We start from the raw sequence: 16,577 nt of genomic DNA, 5'->3' as shown, positions 1-16,577 counted from the left end.
AGTGAGGCAAGGGTCATATAGAAGGAGATAAAGGGGGAGTGAGTGATAAAGGGAGAGAGAAAAGTTGAGAGATAAAGGGGGAGAGAATGAGCACTAAAAACAGGACTGCTATAACGTCTTGAAAGCCTAAGAAATCAGATCAACATACATAGACCTGAAAATGGAGGATTTTTTAAACCGATCGAATTGGCAGAACCAGACTGAAACAGCTTCTTATCAGCCGTCTACCACTGAGATGTATATTCTTTCAGTGGTAGAGAATGTATCATACCCTCCATTAGCAGTGTCTGATTACAATGGCTGCAGTGAAAGAAGTTAGGGTTAGGGTATCCTGAAAACCTGGCCTGTTTGCGGCTCTCGAGGACTGGAACTGTGCAGGCCTGGCTTACAGCATAGCAAAGTAGGCCAATTCACATAAAGAGAGCTATTTAGAAGTGGTTTGCCTCACTTCAGAGTTACTAGAATAGGCCACAAAATCCTTTGCGGTGTACAGGAAAAAAGAGGCATAACATACCAAGGCTGCCATCTTTTAATATTACAAGGTTACTAGATGCTCTGCAGAATTTTATAAATGCAGTAATTAATTGAAGCCAACTAAAGTGTCACTAATTTTAAATATCTTGGCATTTGGTTTCACTCCCATTTAAAATTTGAGTTGCATATTGATAATCTGACATCCAAAATCATTGCCAAACTGGGTGTACTTTATAGGAACAAATCCTCCCTAGGCCAAGGTGCATGATGGGTTAACTTTTGTATCTTACAGACATGCTTAAATGTAGTTAGTACTGCATTGCTGTGAACAGGACACATAGTGGAAAGTTACCTTAATTAAGAGAAACTCTCCAGAGTTGTATGGGAGTCTCCTGGGCCCTCCCCTAGGTCATGCTTATAGTGCCAGCAACGCGACTGGCGAAGTGACGGGTGACGTCACCTGCGAAAGTTATAATTTAACTTTCGGGGATGTCGCTGGCGACATGGGCATTGATTGGTTCAGAGGCTGTCACATGTGGCGACAGCCTCTGAAAAATCTGATTTCCCCAGCTCCAAATTTTGAGTCGCCAGCGTTACTCCCGTCGCGTCGCACTTACTATAAGCGCTGCCTAACTGGGATGTATACTGAATGCCTGGATGTGTTCTCTGACACATTTGTACAGCAGAGAAATGTGCCAGACTCTCAACTGTGGCAAAGCTGATAGTATACTCAGGACTGCGTGCAGTAAAAATTGATCACATAATAGCAACTATTGGGAGTCCCCTGGTTGTTGATGACATCATGAGCGCTATCCTGAGTGTCATAGAATGCTGAAATATATCCAAAGCTATGTATCCAATAAATTGAGCAGAAAGAGATAGGGGAAACTGTCCAAGCATTGCTGGAGTCAGAGGTAATATGGACCGCAGCCAGTTTGTTCAACTATCTGGGCTGTGGAAATACCAGATGGGTAGTGTAGGGTGGCTGTGCACTGTAGAACCCTAAACACAGTAGTGCCACTGTTGGTCGCTGTCATCGCTGACGTAGTTACTTTGGTGGAACATATGCTGTGAAGTATGTATATACAATTATACCAAGGTACAAAAATAGGAGAATGAGAAAAGGAACATAGAGTAGTACGTCTTTGGCTAAGAGAAGAAGAAACCACTTGATTGTCTCTCTCTCTCTCTCTCTCTTTTTATATATATATAAAAATATAAAAAAGTGTAAAATGGGGGGGTTTGCGAGGTGTGAAATAGGCCTTGCAACACTACCATTTGAGTAAAAGTTGTGCCCTAAAAAAAATGTCATGGTAGGTGTGCTATGGGGTAGGGAGGGGGGCCTGATCCTTGCATTTGTCCTGGGCCCCAAGATTTCTGCTGGCGGCCCTACTGACAAGGGATTCCTCAAATTGGGCCCAGCAGAAGCTACTTCCCAAGCAAGCAATTGCCTTTTTATATTATTTGTTCTGCTTTTTACTATTATCAGTATATATATGTAACATCGCCAAAAGAAGGGTCGTGCGGTCACTGCTGTATTTCATCTCCTGTCTGCACCGCTGATAAGAGGCATAGAGGAATTTGTGAGGGCGGACCCTCGCTCTCGCAGAGGGGAGGGGTTTGATGTCTGTCTGTCTGTGTGTGTGTGTGTGTGAGAGGGAGAGAGAGAGTGTGTGTGTAAGAGGGAGAGTGTGTGTGTGTGTGTGTGTGTGTGTGTGTGTGTGTGTGTGTGTGTGTGTGTGTGTGTGTGTGTGTGTGTGTGTGTGTGTGTGTGTGTGTGTGTGTGTGTGTGTGTGTGTGTCACCCACCCTGTTTCCCTCTGTCTCACTTTCTGTCGCCCTCTGTCTCACTTTCTGTCACCCTCTGTCTCACTTTCTGTCACCCTCTGTTTCCCCCTGTCACCCTCTGTCTCACCCTGTCACCCTCTGTCTCACCCTGTCACCCTGTGTCACACCATGTCACCCATTTTCTCCCTGTCAACCTCTGTATCTCTCGGTATCACCCTGTCATTCTCTGTCTCACCCTGTCACCCTCTGCCTCACCCTGTCACCCTCTGCCTCACCCTATCTCACACACTCTCTGTGTCTCACACACTCTCTGTGTCTCACACACTCTCTGTGTCTCACACACTCTCTGTGTCACACACACACGCACACTCTCTCTGTGTCACACACACACTCTTAACAAGGACTAATTGTAGTATAATGTAATACAATAAATAAACATGTCAAAAACGAATGTTGTTCTTACTAGGAATTTATTCAATTTTTTTTAAAGCGGGCCTGGGGCGGGGCTAGGTGATGAGTAGATTTTTTTGTTCAGCGAGTAGATTTTTGGGTGATTTGTCAACCACAATATATATATATATATATATGTAAGGGGGCCACTCCCGGCTTCCCTGATGTTCCTTTGCCCCTTGCCTTACCCCTGTGGCAGTGGGGGAAGGGGATGGCGACTTTTCCCAGTTGGCGCTGCTATCTGTGCCGGCGCCGTCGGGGGCCCTGATGCTCGAGCATGCGCAGATAGCCACAGCGGCCATGTTGTGTTTGGTGCGAGGTTCGCGCAATACGCAGAGGTTGGCAAGGGTAGTGGTGGCCATTACAAGTGTACAGGAGATCTGGTAGGTTGCGCAGGTGCAGTTATGTGTAGCGGTGGCCACTACAGCTTTGCACAGGTGCAGTAGAGACCGCGCACACAGTCCCCATAGGAAAGAGGTTCTGAGTGGACTACATCCCCCAGCAGCCTCTGGTGAATGCCCTATGTTCCCTGTCACCTGCAACCAACCAGCCACTGAGACTTGCAGATTCTCTGCAGCAGGGAATTTGATACATTGTTTTGTGCAGTCAGGAAGCAGACTGGGAAGCACGTGAGTGAGTGAGACTTAGGGGACAAAGAGGGAAAGAAGGTGGGCAGAGAGCTGCGAGATTCTGCCCTAGGCCAGAAATCCCCAGGCTAGAGTTGAGGCCCTGACTTCCCACTAGTGAGGGTGGGTGGTCACAGGGACAGGCCCTAGTACAGGAACCTGTCACTTTAGAGAGAGAGAGAAGTGAAGGAAGCAGAGACTGTCGCAGCACCATTACAGAGGTTTAGGATCAGACCTCTTCAAGCACAGCAGCAACCAACCGGGTGGGATCGCCCTGGAAGGTAACCCTGACGTATCTTCACCGTCGGATCCTTTGCGAAGTCTGTTTGCAGGTCCTAGCGCTGGAGCGCTCGGCAGGTAACATCCATAAGTGCACCAACTATAAATCAGTACATAGTGGCTGTGCAGTCACACACACACATACCTTATTTTGGGGGTGGGGTTGTGGTGTGGGGAGTTGGACATGGTGTGGGTACACGGTGAGGGGTTGCATCCTGCGAGACACGTGAGTTACTGTGTCTCCTAGAAGAGAGACACTTAATGTATGACATGCATAGTTATGTTACTGTTAGAAAAGTCACTGTTCTTTTATATGCTGTGTGCGTGATATTATATTATTGTCCTGTGAGGAACAACTCCCGCTCTGCTTGGAGCCATCACAGGTGGAGGCGCTGCACCATATAGTATTGTTCAGGAGGATACACCCCAGGCTCTCATTGGCGGAGGCTCAGGCCTCCTGTGAGCCTCACAGGTAAAGCACCACACTGGTAATACATATAGCTCCCCTCACATGCACCCTATCTGCGATTGGGTGGGGGAATATGGGTTACATATATATATTATATATATATAGTACCGACACACTTTATTCGAGTGTGGCCGGTACCGCAAGCCGGGAGATTTCCCGGCTTGCTAGTGGCCGCCCCTCTGCGTGCCGCGCGTCATAGACGCGCGGTCACGCGTCTTCGGGAGCGTGCGCCCCCTGCACGCGCGTCCAGGGGCTCCCCGAGGGAGCCCTGGTGTCCCGCGATCGCGGGACAGCGGCAGGGGGTTCCGGGGGACCCGGCGGACCCGGCAGCGGTAGGGAGAGCGCCCCGATCGGAGGGCGCTCTTCCGCTGCTTCGGCGCGCGCCCGTCACTCTCGGGCGCGCGCCAGGCTACTGCTGCGGCCAAGAACGGGCAAATGCTCGAATAAACTTGGCCGCAGCAGTATATATATATATATATATATATATATATACTTATTATTAGGCTATAACTGCAGCACTGATTATTGTGCTACCTAGTTCTTGTTGGTTCTTAATAGATTGCTATGAGGGATATTGTTATATGCACTTATGATATAATACACCTCATTTAGCAATCAGGACGCCACACTCCATATATTTTAGCACCCTCCCCATCAGTTACATATGTTGCTGGTACCATGGTTTTTTACCTCACTACTTCTTATTGGGACTCACACTGGTACTGTCATTTAGCGCATGAATATTTATTTTGTTCTAACAAAATTAACACAGTATAGGAAAATATGCATTTGTCAGAGGGAAAGGCCAATAATCTGGAGTCAGGTCACCCTAATGTATATTAAAAATAAACACAGGCCTGTCTGATACTCCCTGATATTATAAAGTAAAGAGGCCACTCTATAATAAATATTTACACAGGCCTTTTTAAGTCTGTCCCTAATAATCTGTAATCAGGAGGTCATTATAAGTGTTAAAACAGTAGTGGTACTGTGATATTAAAGTGACAATCCCATACAAGTTTAATTCAGCCTAAATCCACACAATAATGTTAATAAATGCATTATAAATATCACATGACCATATGTATACTGACTTAGTTCATGGCTGTGTTATTACATCATTACATGTGTAATTAAATCCGTGACATTCTCAGGCTCCCCCCTTCTGTGACAATCATACAGCCGGGCCGTTACATTGCAACACACTAATCCCGCCCCTAGTGACATCACCTGATCAGTAACCAGTCAGAGAAGCTAGCAGGCAAAGAACTACATTTCCCACAATGCACCTCGTGGAGTGTGGCTAGCAGCTACACCTTCTCTCACTAGTTTGTCTCCTGCGAGCTTCCGTACACAGCGTCTTGTTAGAGTGGGGCGTGGACATGTGTAAACTTCAATGGTGGGAAAATGAGACAGTTTTAGCTGCTAGCTGAGCAGTGGTACAGCGCTCTGTAGAAGGCGCTCTCAGTCGGGTGAGTGATTTTTCAATGTGTGTGTTTATTTCATTTCTCATTTTACTTTCACTTTAAGTACTGCATGCTTATTTTTTTCTTTGGGCATTTAGAGATTTAAGTGCTCCGTGAGCCGAGTCCTCCATTGAAGGAGGAGCTATGAGGCCAACCTATCACAGCTACTGTACCATCTTCAGTTGCTTTCAGTATACTGATTAATCCACGGCACAGAATATGCAACTTCAAATACATCTATCAACTGTCTATATGTTAAGCCCCCGGACAAGCATTTGCTTGTTAGTTATACACTAGTTTCATACAAGCACTTCACACAGGGGGCTTCAACTTAGGTAGTACTTGACCGGCCGGTCTGAGTGTTCTCATTTCCATATATTTCTTGCCTCTACACTTTATTTACATACTTTGTACTTATTACTGCAGTGTAGCATTTTTCCCCACACCTTAAGGTTCAGTTTATAACAGCTTTGTAGGTCACCACTGCTTCTCATTTTAACCATTTATGTGTATGTGATTAATAAACCTTTATTGATACAATTTGTGTATGTTAGAGTGCTATTCAGGGGATTCTTTTTTTCTGTGTTAGTTTTCATATGTGTGTGTGTGTGTGTGTGTGTGTGTGTGTGTGTGTGTGTGTGTGTGTGTGTGTGTATATATATGTATATATTTATGTATATATATTTGTGTGTGTGTGACCTTGGGCAAGTCACTTCATATCCTCTGTGCCTCAGGCACCAATGTCATAGATTATAGCTCTATGGGGCAGGGACTTGTGTCTGCAAAATGTCTCTGTATAGCGCTACGTAAAACTAGCAGCGCTTTAAAAGAACATGCTGTTATTATTATTATATATAAATGTGTATGTATTTATTTATATAGCACTATTAATGTATATAGCGTTTCACAGTAGTAATACATGTGAAAATCCTATAAATAACAAATACAAATATCAGGTCATGGGAATAAGTGATTTGGACATAAAAGTAACATTTCGGAAGTGTGGACAACTAATACATCTTGTAGATTGCCTTTACAGTGTGATGTCATTGATTCAGTAGATTGTGTGCAGACCAGGACTGCAGTACAGTGTCACTCACATGGATGACTTGCGTGGTAGAAGCTCAAGAACAAGGATGTCAAACTCCAGTCCTCGAGGGCAGCAAACAGGCCAGGTTTTCAGGATATCCCTACTGAAAACCTGGCCTGTTTGGGACCCTCGAGGACTGGAGTTTGACATGCATGCTCTAGACGGAGCACAGCTGTGGGTGGGAGGTGGATTTGCTTTGCATCAAATGGTTTGGAGCAAGGTTTATTGTATGTATTATCATAATAACAATGCAATGCTTAACTTTTATTTCAGGAGGGATGACTGCAGAACAGAAGTGAATATTGAAGCCATGTGTTCCTTTTCTTGCAAAAGAGAAAATTTGAAGGACAGTTGAAGAGAAGGAAAATTACTACACAGAGACAGATAAGCAATGTGTATATTTCTCATTTACCATTTAGTATTTGTCGTTTTATTGACTCCACACAATCCGGCTGCTACGGGTTTCACATTGAATATTTTCATCTCTACTCTACCCCTTCCTGTGATCTGAACCATGCAAGTTTTCGTTGATTCAATACATCATGAGTAGAGGGTGGCTACAGTATGAAGTAAAGACCCAAGGACCACATCTACTACCATTCATAACAAGAACATGTGCAGTAGCGCACAGCTGCAGTTCTATGTGATTGTTATGAAAGGTTGAGGTGGTTCAATTCTATGAATCTGGAGTGGGATGGATCCTGTTTGCATCATATGGTTTCATCTAGGCCAGTAGATTATATAACTCTCAGTACAGGTTACACATGGCATCAGTATTAGTGATTTAAAGAGGAGGAAAGCTTCAATGTGGAGAACAAAGCCAAGTAATGTTGAAGTTACTCCTTTTACCATTTACTTGGTCAGTCTGTACTGTCTACTCTCCACACAGCTGCTAAGGATCTTCCATTTTAAATACTTTCACCTCCTATTCTGCACTGCTTTGCTGCCCATTATTCAGAGATGCGTTCCAGTCATGTTTAGCACTCTGAATCTCTCTGCAGTCATTGGTTCAGCACATCATGGGTAGAGCATGGCTACAGATACAGCAAGCTATTATTATTTTACCGGCTGATCACCCATAATATTGCATTAAAACATAGAATATCACTTAATTTCCAAAAGATTCAGTGATGCTGATAATGCAGAATCTCACAACATTTCCCATCATAATGCCATAATGCACAAGTGGGAGAAATAATCCTTGCTATATCTGTACATTGTGTGACATATTACCTCAATGACCAATGAGAGCAAGTACATCTTCTGTATAGAGCGGCTGTGTTATGATGCAGTTATTGATCATCATTGACATAATCACAAGAATCTTATGCAAAGGGAAATTGTCCGCAGCGAAGTGAGATTTCAGCCCCCAAACGTCTGTAATATTAATGCAATGTCTTACTTTTGTTGCAGTGAACACTGAAGAGACGGATCTACTACAACACTGTACAGGATGAGCATACGCTACAAGCAGCAAAATGATCTTGCAGTTGACAGTATGTTGTTCTGGTAATGTGCACAATTATTATTTATGGGCTACACACCACAGTGCTGGACATATTCTGTTAACTTCAACTCTACTCCTAACATGGAGATGTCTTCCTGGTGTTACTGATTCAGTACATCATATGCACAGTGTGGTTATGATATGATGGATTGATTTAATGAACCCACCAACCAATGATGACATCTGCATCATCTTCTGTAAAGTGCAGCTACAGCATGATATTATCAGCATTTGGTGCGGTATAATCAGAGGTATCTATGTGCTTTTGTGCCTGTTTTAAGTCCTCCAGCTTAACGCCCCTACACCTCCCACTACACAGGCATACTTACTTATGCATACACTGACATCTGGCATACCTACACACACCCCAGGGCCACTTCCTTCCCCTGATGTCAGGGAGAGGATGGGCATGCAGAGTGCAGTAAGTCTCCACGTTACTCTGGCCAACAGTCTTGGCCTACCTCCAGCATCTGTCACCCACAACATCTGTTCCCTCCTTGTAAAGTGCTGAACTATCTCACCTGGGTCAGTGCTATAGCTGATCACAGTGCCCGATCAGGATGTCACTGTGACAGGCAGCAGTGCAGATTGACCGGTCAATCAATGCAGTGCCGCAACATATGCACTAAATGAGATTTCCGTGCCCCCAGTCAGGTTACTCCCTGGGCAGTGACCCTGCTCACACCCTCCCCTAGTTCCACCTCTGATCACAATTATCTCTCTTGGAGAGTGTAGCAAATTGGAGTTGGGGGAATCTCACCTCTGCCATGCATGGTCACAATCTGGGCACAGGACCCAAATAGTGGGCAATGTGGCACTTCTTACAGTAGAGAATAAGTAACTTTATTCTTTACTTGTGTATTAAGGACCTTATTTGCATTAAATTCAGTCCACATGGGACCAAGACTTTCTGGCTTACTGAACAAAGTGGAATTGTTTCGTAGAGGGTGGAGAATTGTATTTTATCTGAAATTACCCCCTCTGCACAAAATACAAACAATTATACCCATACAAGTACCTTGTGGAAGTTGTTGCCCTCTATCTTCCTGTGGTCTCTCCCTGTTTCTCACCGTGCCTCCTCCCATTTCCTTGCACCTGTGCGTCTCCGCATATATCCCTATACTCAGAGCCGGCTCCGGTCAGTGACATGGGATGCCCAAATATGAGCATACCCATATATGGGCATCCATGCCACTGACCGGAGCCCGCTCTGTTGCGGATATGGAGAGAGACTGGGAGATTTACATCCCCTTATAATTCATATGGTGCATAGTACCGGCACGTATTGTTTTACCGGTACTGTGTACCTTCCTACTTTCACACTGGTACAGTATATGCTGCAGTGGGACTGAGAGGGATATATTGGTAACACATAGTCATTGTTGGGGGAATTCAATCCATTTTGAAAATAGTAATGAAATGTTTTTTACTTTTCTTTTTTTTCAGTAATGAAGAATGAAACATTTCTGTTAAAATTGAATTGGAGGTGAACTGGATTCATCATCAACTCTGCACCAGTGTGAATTGATGTTCTTTAATGTTCTGATAAGGTACATGCAACATCTCTTCCTCAACCCCTGCACCACTCTCTGCCTCTTGCCTCTCTCTCTCCACCTCCCTGCTAAGCGTATTAACCCATCTAATGTAATCCACATTCCATGTCTCACTTTACTCTTCACTTCTCACGTGCCCTCTGGAATGACTGCTCTCTGACTAACAAGGTCTATTTGTACATGACCTCTTCTGCTCTCATCATCCACCACCTCTCATTCCCCTCACCCCTGTCCTACTCGATACCTCAGCTTAATTGAACTCTCTCCTCTGACATCTACCCTTATCTCTAACCTCTCCTCACTTTCTGCTTAAACTAACTATCTTGTTAACTTTTACAATGCTATCATCTCCTCCTCCTCCCTCCTCCTCCTCCCTCCTCCTCCTCCCTCCTCCATCATATATATGCCCCTTCTAGGCTCTGACACACTCATCCCTCTAAGGCCATGATTATCATGGGCACATGCTTGGTCATCCACAGTGTGTGCGAGCGATGCAGAGCCGCCTCGGACCTCAGTGCAGGGATTGCTGCATACCCCCAGCATCTGTCACCCACAAACAATACACACACTAATACTCCCCACAATACACACTATAATACCTCCTCAATACTAATCTCCCCAATAATATTATAGCTCCAAACACAATATACACAACACCCTTACACAAGATACACAATCTAGTACTCTCCTCTGCACCTCTACACACAATATAATACTCCCACACACACAATATACACACTACCCTCCTACCCCCATAAAATACAACCAATAATACACACACACTTTGTGGATGTTGGGACCAGCTCCCGGCATGCACCAGTGAAAGAGAGAGGCCCGCAGAAGCTCGGAAGAACTCCCTCCATCCGTGCCTTCCTCCGTTTCACATCTTCTCCCTGTCTCTCTCCCTCCCTTTCCTTGCATCTCCCTGCGTCTTTACGTATACCCAGTCAGTGACGGCTCTGGTCACGTGATGCCTTAATATGGGCTTATCCATATATGTTCATCCACGTCACTAATGTGATGCCTGCACTGTTGCGGAGCTGGTACTTACGACGGGCACTTATTGTTTTATCAGTACTGCGTACCTGACTCTACCGGCCTACTTTCAACACTAGTACAATATGTGCTTCACTACGAGTGAGTGGGGAATATTGGCATCACACAGTCACTGTTGAATATGCCATTCAATCCATTTTGAAAATAGTAATGCAATGTGGTTTTGTTTTGTTTGCTTTTTGCAGTAATGAAGAATGGAAAAGTTATATTAAAATTAAATTGGAGGGGGACTAGATTCAGCATTTCATCATGAACTCTGCACTTGTGAGAATTTAACTTCTTGAATACCCTGACAGGTACACGCAACATTAAGACTATAATCTGCTGTGCAAGCTTTCGTGCTATACCTCCCCCTCAGGTTTTGATTTATACATTTGCTCCCTCAATTCATGTCCTCTAATATTTGAAAGCTCTCTCCTAGCATTTTTTCTTTACCACAGAACGTCATCCCAATGTAACCTCTCTCTTGTTCTTTCTGCTTGCTGTTTCCTCACTCCTCTGTTAAACTTTTCTAATTTCTCTAACTTCCACACTCCTGCTTTTATCCACATGTTCTCCTCTTTCCTTCCCCTACCTTTGCATGTGTCTACACACTGCACCATTTGTACAGACCTCTATTGCAGCTATTTCTGCACTGCTCAATGAAAAGCACTCTTTAATATCCTATTCTCTGGGCCCCCTCTCTCTGCGCCCCCTCTTTTGGCGCCTCCTCTCTCTGCGCCCCCTCTCTCTGCGCCTATCTGTCTCATTCTCTCTACGTCCCTCTCTCTCTCTACATAGAGCTATCTCTGTCTCTCTCTACACCTATCTCTGTGTCTCCTTCTATGTTTGCTGATGTGTGGGATATCTCTTATAATCTTGAACCTGCTCATATACACATCGGGCCTCCCTGCCTCTGCCTCCCTGCTAAGAGTGTTAACCTATCTAATGTAATCCACATTCCTTTCCTTACTTTTCTCTTCCCTTCTCCTATGCCATCTGGAATGTCCGTTCTCTGACTAACAAGGCTCCAGTTGTACATGACCTCTTCTGCTCTCATCATTCACAATCAGTCATTCCCCTCACCCCATCTTACCTGTCCCACTGATTTGCCTCTGCTTAATTAAACTCTCCTCTGACATCTACTCTAACCTCTCTGCTCTCTCTCTCTTTCCGCTTAAACTAACAATCTTATTAACTCTTACAATGCTATCCTCCTATCTATATGCCCCCTCTAGGCTCTGACACACTTGTCCCTCTAGCCCACACCCTTGGCTAAATTCCCAAACATGTTCATCACACTTCCACTCGCTGTTCTTAATGCCTATGAAGGAAATCACACAATTGATATTTGATTTTTCTACAGTAAAAATGTCTCCAGTCCTGTATAAAGCTGCTCTCTGGGGCCAAACCACACTACTTTTTTTTCACATTCATCAACACTCAAATTTAATTTACGCTGTCTTTTTTTCCCTGTATTTGACTCCCTCCACTAACCTTCTCCTCACACTTGCCATCCTTCCTTCACTTCTCCTCAAGCATTTGACTACTTCAGAGGCAAGGTGGATGCCACCCACAAGGAGATTCCTTCTGTCCCTTCCCCCTTCTCTCCTTCTACCTAATTCTCCTTCTGCATTTGACTCTTTTTCTTCTCTTACAGAGCTGGAAGCAAATCATCTTCTCTTCTCCCTCTACCACATGCCCTCTAGATCGTATCCCCTCACACCTTACTGCATCTCTTAGTCCCCACTCTCACCCACATCTTCAATTCCTCCCTATTCTCTGGCTCTTTACCCTCTTACTTTAAGCCTGTAGTGGTCACCCTTTTCTCAGAAACAACCTACACCCTATGTGCCTTACTAACTACCGCCCTGTATCCCTCCTGCTGTTTGTCTCCTAATTGCTAGAATGTCAACATTCTTAAATCACATTCCCTCCTGGATCCTTTACAACCTGCCTTTCGTACAGCTCGTTCTACAGACTGTGCTTAAAGCAAATTCCCAAGGTCACTTTTCCCTACTAATCCTACTTGATCTATCTGCTGCGTTTGATGCTCTCAATCACTCTCCTCCTTCATATTCTAAACTCTCTCTTGGTATCCGTAACACAGTTCTATCCTGGTTTTCATCATAACTTTCCTGTCACACATTCTCCATCTCTGTTGCTAACATGTCTTCGTCTTCTATTGATCTGTCTGTGGGTATACATCAGGGCTCTGTTCTGAGATCTCTCTTTCTCTCTACATACTATCATTTGGTGACCTCATCAACTCTTTGTGACAATCCTATAAATAACAAATACAAATATCAGGTCATGGGAATAAGTGATTTGGACATAAAAGTAACATTTCGGAAGTGTGGACAACTAATACATCTTGTAGATTGCCTTTACAGTGTGATGTCATTGATTCAGTAGATTGTGTGCAGACCAGGACTGCAGTACAGTGTCACTCACATGGATGACTTGCGTGGTAGAAGCTCAAGAACAAGGATGTCAAACTCCAGTCCTCGAGGGCCGCAAACAGGCCAGGTTTTCAGGATATCCCTACTGAAAACCTGGCCTGTTTGGGACCCTCGAGGACTGGAGTTTGACATGCATGCTCTAGAAGGAGCACAGCTGTGGGTGGGAGGTGGATTTGCTTTGCATCAAATGGTTTGGAGCAAGGTTTATTGTATGTATTATCATAATAACAATGCAATGCTTAACTTTTATTTCAGGAGGGATGACTGCAGAACAGAAGTGAATATTGAAGCCATGTGTTCCTTTTCTTGCAAAAGAGAAAATTTGAAGGACAGTTGAAGAGAAGGAAAATTACTACACAGAGACAGATAAGCAATGTGTATATTTCTCATTTACCATTTAGTATTTGTCGTTTTATTGACTCCACACAATCCGGCTGCTACGGGTTTCACATTGAATATTTTCATCTCTACTCTACCCCTTCCTGTGATCTGAACCATGCAGGTTTTCGTTGATTCAATACATCATGAGTAGAGGGTGGCTACAGTATGAAGTAAAGACCCAAGGACCACATCTACTACCATTCATAACAAGAACATGTGCAGTAGCGCACAGCTGCAGTTCTATGTGATTGTTATGAAAGGTTGAGGTGGTTCAATTCTATGAATCTGGAGTGGGATGGATCCTGTTTGCATCATATGGTTTCATCTAGGCCAGTAGATTATATAACTCTCAGTACAGGTTACACATGGCATCAGTATTAGTGATTTAAAGAGGAGGAAAGCTTCAATGTGGAGAACAAAGCCAAGTAATGTTGAAGTTACTCCTTTTACCATTTACTTGGTCAGTCTGTACTGTCTACTCTCCACACAGCTGCTAAGGATCTTCCATTTTAAATACTTTCACCTCCTATTCTGCACTGCTTTGCTGCCCATTATTCAGAGATGCGTTCCAGTCATGTTTAGCACTCTGAATCTCTCTGCAGTCATTGGTTCAGCACATCATGGGTAGAGCATGGCTACAGATACAGCAAGCTATTATTATTTTACCGGCTGATCACCCATAATATTGCATTAAAACATAGAATATCACTTAATTTCCAAAAGATTCAGTGATGCTGATAATGCAGAATCTCACAACATTTCCCATCATAATGCCATAATGCACAAGTGGGAGAAATAATCCTTGCTATATCTGTACATTGTGTGACGTATTACCTCAATGACCAATGAGAGCAAGTACATCTTCTGTATAGAGCGGCTGTGTTATGATGCAGTTATTGATCATCATTGACATAATCACAAGAATCTTATGCAAAGGGAAATTGTCCGCAGCGAAGTGAGATTTCAGCCCCCAAACGTCTGTAATATTAATGCAATGTCTTACTTTTGTTGCAGTGAACACTGAAGAGACGGATCTACTACAACACTGTACAGGATGAGCATACGCTACAAGCAGCAAAATGATCTTGCAGTTGACAGTATGTTGTTCTGGTAATGTGCACAATTATTATTTATGGGCTACACACCACAGTGCTGGACATATTCTGTTAACTTCAACTCTACTCCTAACATGGAGATGTCTTCCTGGTGTTACTGATTCAGTACATCATATGCACAGTGTGGTTATGATATGATGGATTGATTTAATGAACCCACCAACCAATGATGACATCTGCATCATCTTCTGTAAAGTGCAGCTACAGCATGATATTATCAGCATTTGGTGCGGTATAATCAGAGGTATCTATGTGCTTTTGTGCCTGTTTTAAGTCCTCCAGCTTAACGCCCCTACACCTCCCACTACACAGGCATACTTACTTATGCATACACTGACATCTGGCATACCTACACACACCCCAGGGCCACTTCCTTCCCCTGATGTCAGGGAGAGGATGGGCATGCAGAGTGCAGTAAGTCTCCACGTTACTCTGGCCAACAGTCTTGGCCTACCTCCAGCATCTGTCACCCACAACATCTGTTCCCTCCTTGTAAAGTGCTGAACTATCTCACCTGGGTCAGTGCTATAGCTGATCACAGTGCCCGATCAGGATGTCACTGTGACAGGCAGCAGTGCAGATTGACCGGTCAATCAATGCAGTGCCGCAACATACTGCTGCGGCACAGTTTATTCGAGCATTTGCCCGTTCTGTGCCGCAGCAGTAGTCTGGCGCGCGCCCGAGTGTGACGGGTGCACGCCGAAGCAGCGGAAGAGCGCCCTCCGATCGGGGCGCTCTCCCTACCGCTGCCGGGTCCGCCGGGTTCCCCGGAACCCCCTGCCGCTGTCCCGCGATCGCGGGACACCAGGGCTCCCTCGGGGAGCCCCTGGACATGCGTGCAGCGGGCGCACGCTCCCGATGACGCGTGACCGCGCGTCTATGACGCGCGGCACGCCGAGGGGCGGCCACTAGCAAGCCGGGAGATTTCCCGGCTTGCGGTACCGACCACACTTCAATAAAGTGTGTCGGTAGTGTATGCACTAAATGAGATTTCCGTGCCCCCAGTCAGGTTACTCCCTGGGCAGTGACCCTGCTCACACCCTCCCCTAGTTCCACCTCTGATCACAATTATCTCTCTTGGAGAGTGTAGCAAATTGGAGTTGGGGGAATCTCACCTCTGCCATGCATGGTCACAATCTGGGCACAGGACCCAAATAGTGGGCAATGTGGCACTTCTTACAGTAGAGAATAAGTAACTTTATTCTTTACTTGTGTATTAAGGACCTTATTTGCATTAAATTCAGTCCACATGGGACCAAGACTTTCTGGCTTACTGAACAAAGTGGAATTGTTTCGTAGAGGGTGGAGAATTGTATTTTATCTGAAATTACCCCCTCTGCACAAAATACAAACAATTATACCCATACAAGTACCTTGTGGAAGTTGTTGCCCTCTATCTTCCTGTGGTCTCTCCCTGTTTCTCACCGTGCCTCCTCCCATTTCCTTGCACCTCTGCGTCTCCGCATATATCCCTATACTCAGAGCCGGCTCCGGTCAGTGACATGGGATGCCCAAATATGAGCATACCCATATATGGGCATCCATGCCACTGACCGGAGCCCGCTCTGTTGCGGATATGGAGAGAGACTGGGAGATTTACATCCCCTTATAATTCATATGGTGCATAGTACCGGCACGTATTGTTTTACCGGTACTGTGTACCTTCCTACTTTCACACTGGTACAGTATATGCTGCAGTGGGACTGAGAGGGATATATTGGTAACACATAGTCATTGTTGGGGGAATTCAATCCATTTTGAAAATAGTAATGAAATGTTTTTTACTTTTCTTTTTTTTCAGTAATGAAGAATGAAACATTTCTGTTAAAATTGAATTGGAGGTGAACTGGATTCATCATCAACTCTGCACCAGTGTGAATTGA

At 44.6% G+C, this 16,577-nt stretch overlaps 2 long non-coding RNA genes across 2 annotated transcripts; both read left to right on the top strand.

Annotated features, from left to right (window-relative positions):
- The first annotated feature begins 5,445 nt into the window (after positions 1–5,445).
- LOC142475494 (uncharacterized) lies at positions 5,446–8,144 on the top strand. The gene is made up of 3 exons (XR_012790975.1): positions 5,446–5,557; positions 6,915–7,034; positions 8,055–8,144. It is a non-coding gene; the product is annotated as an uncharacterized LOC142475494 (long non-coding RNA).
- Positions 8,145–9,602: 1,458 nt separating this feature from the next.
- On the top strand, positions 9,603–14,683 carry LOC142475493 (uncharacterized). Its single transcript, XR_012790974.1, has 4 exons — positions 9,603–9,698; positions 10,943–11,053; positions 13,454–13,573; positions 14,594–14,683. It is a non-coding gene; the product is annotated as an uncharacterized LOC142475493 (long non-coding RNA).
- Positions 14,684–16,577: the final 1,894 nt, after the last annotated feature.

This window comes from Ascaphus truei, unplaced genomic scaffold (genome assembly GCF_040206685.1).
Source record: "Ascaphus truei isolate aAscTru1 unplaced genomic scaffold, aAscTru1.hap1 HAP1_SCAFFOLD_1253, whole genome shotgun sequence".
Taxonomy (NCBI): Eukaryota; Metazoa; Chordata; class Amphibia; order Anura; family Ascaphidae; genus Ascaphus; species Ascaphus truei.
Note: the sequence above shows the minus strand (reverse complement) of the source record. Positions and strands in the feature narration are given on the sequence as shown.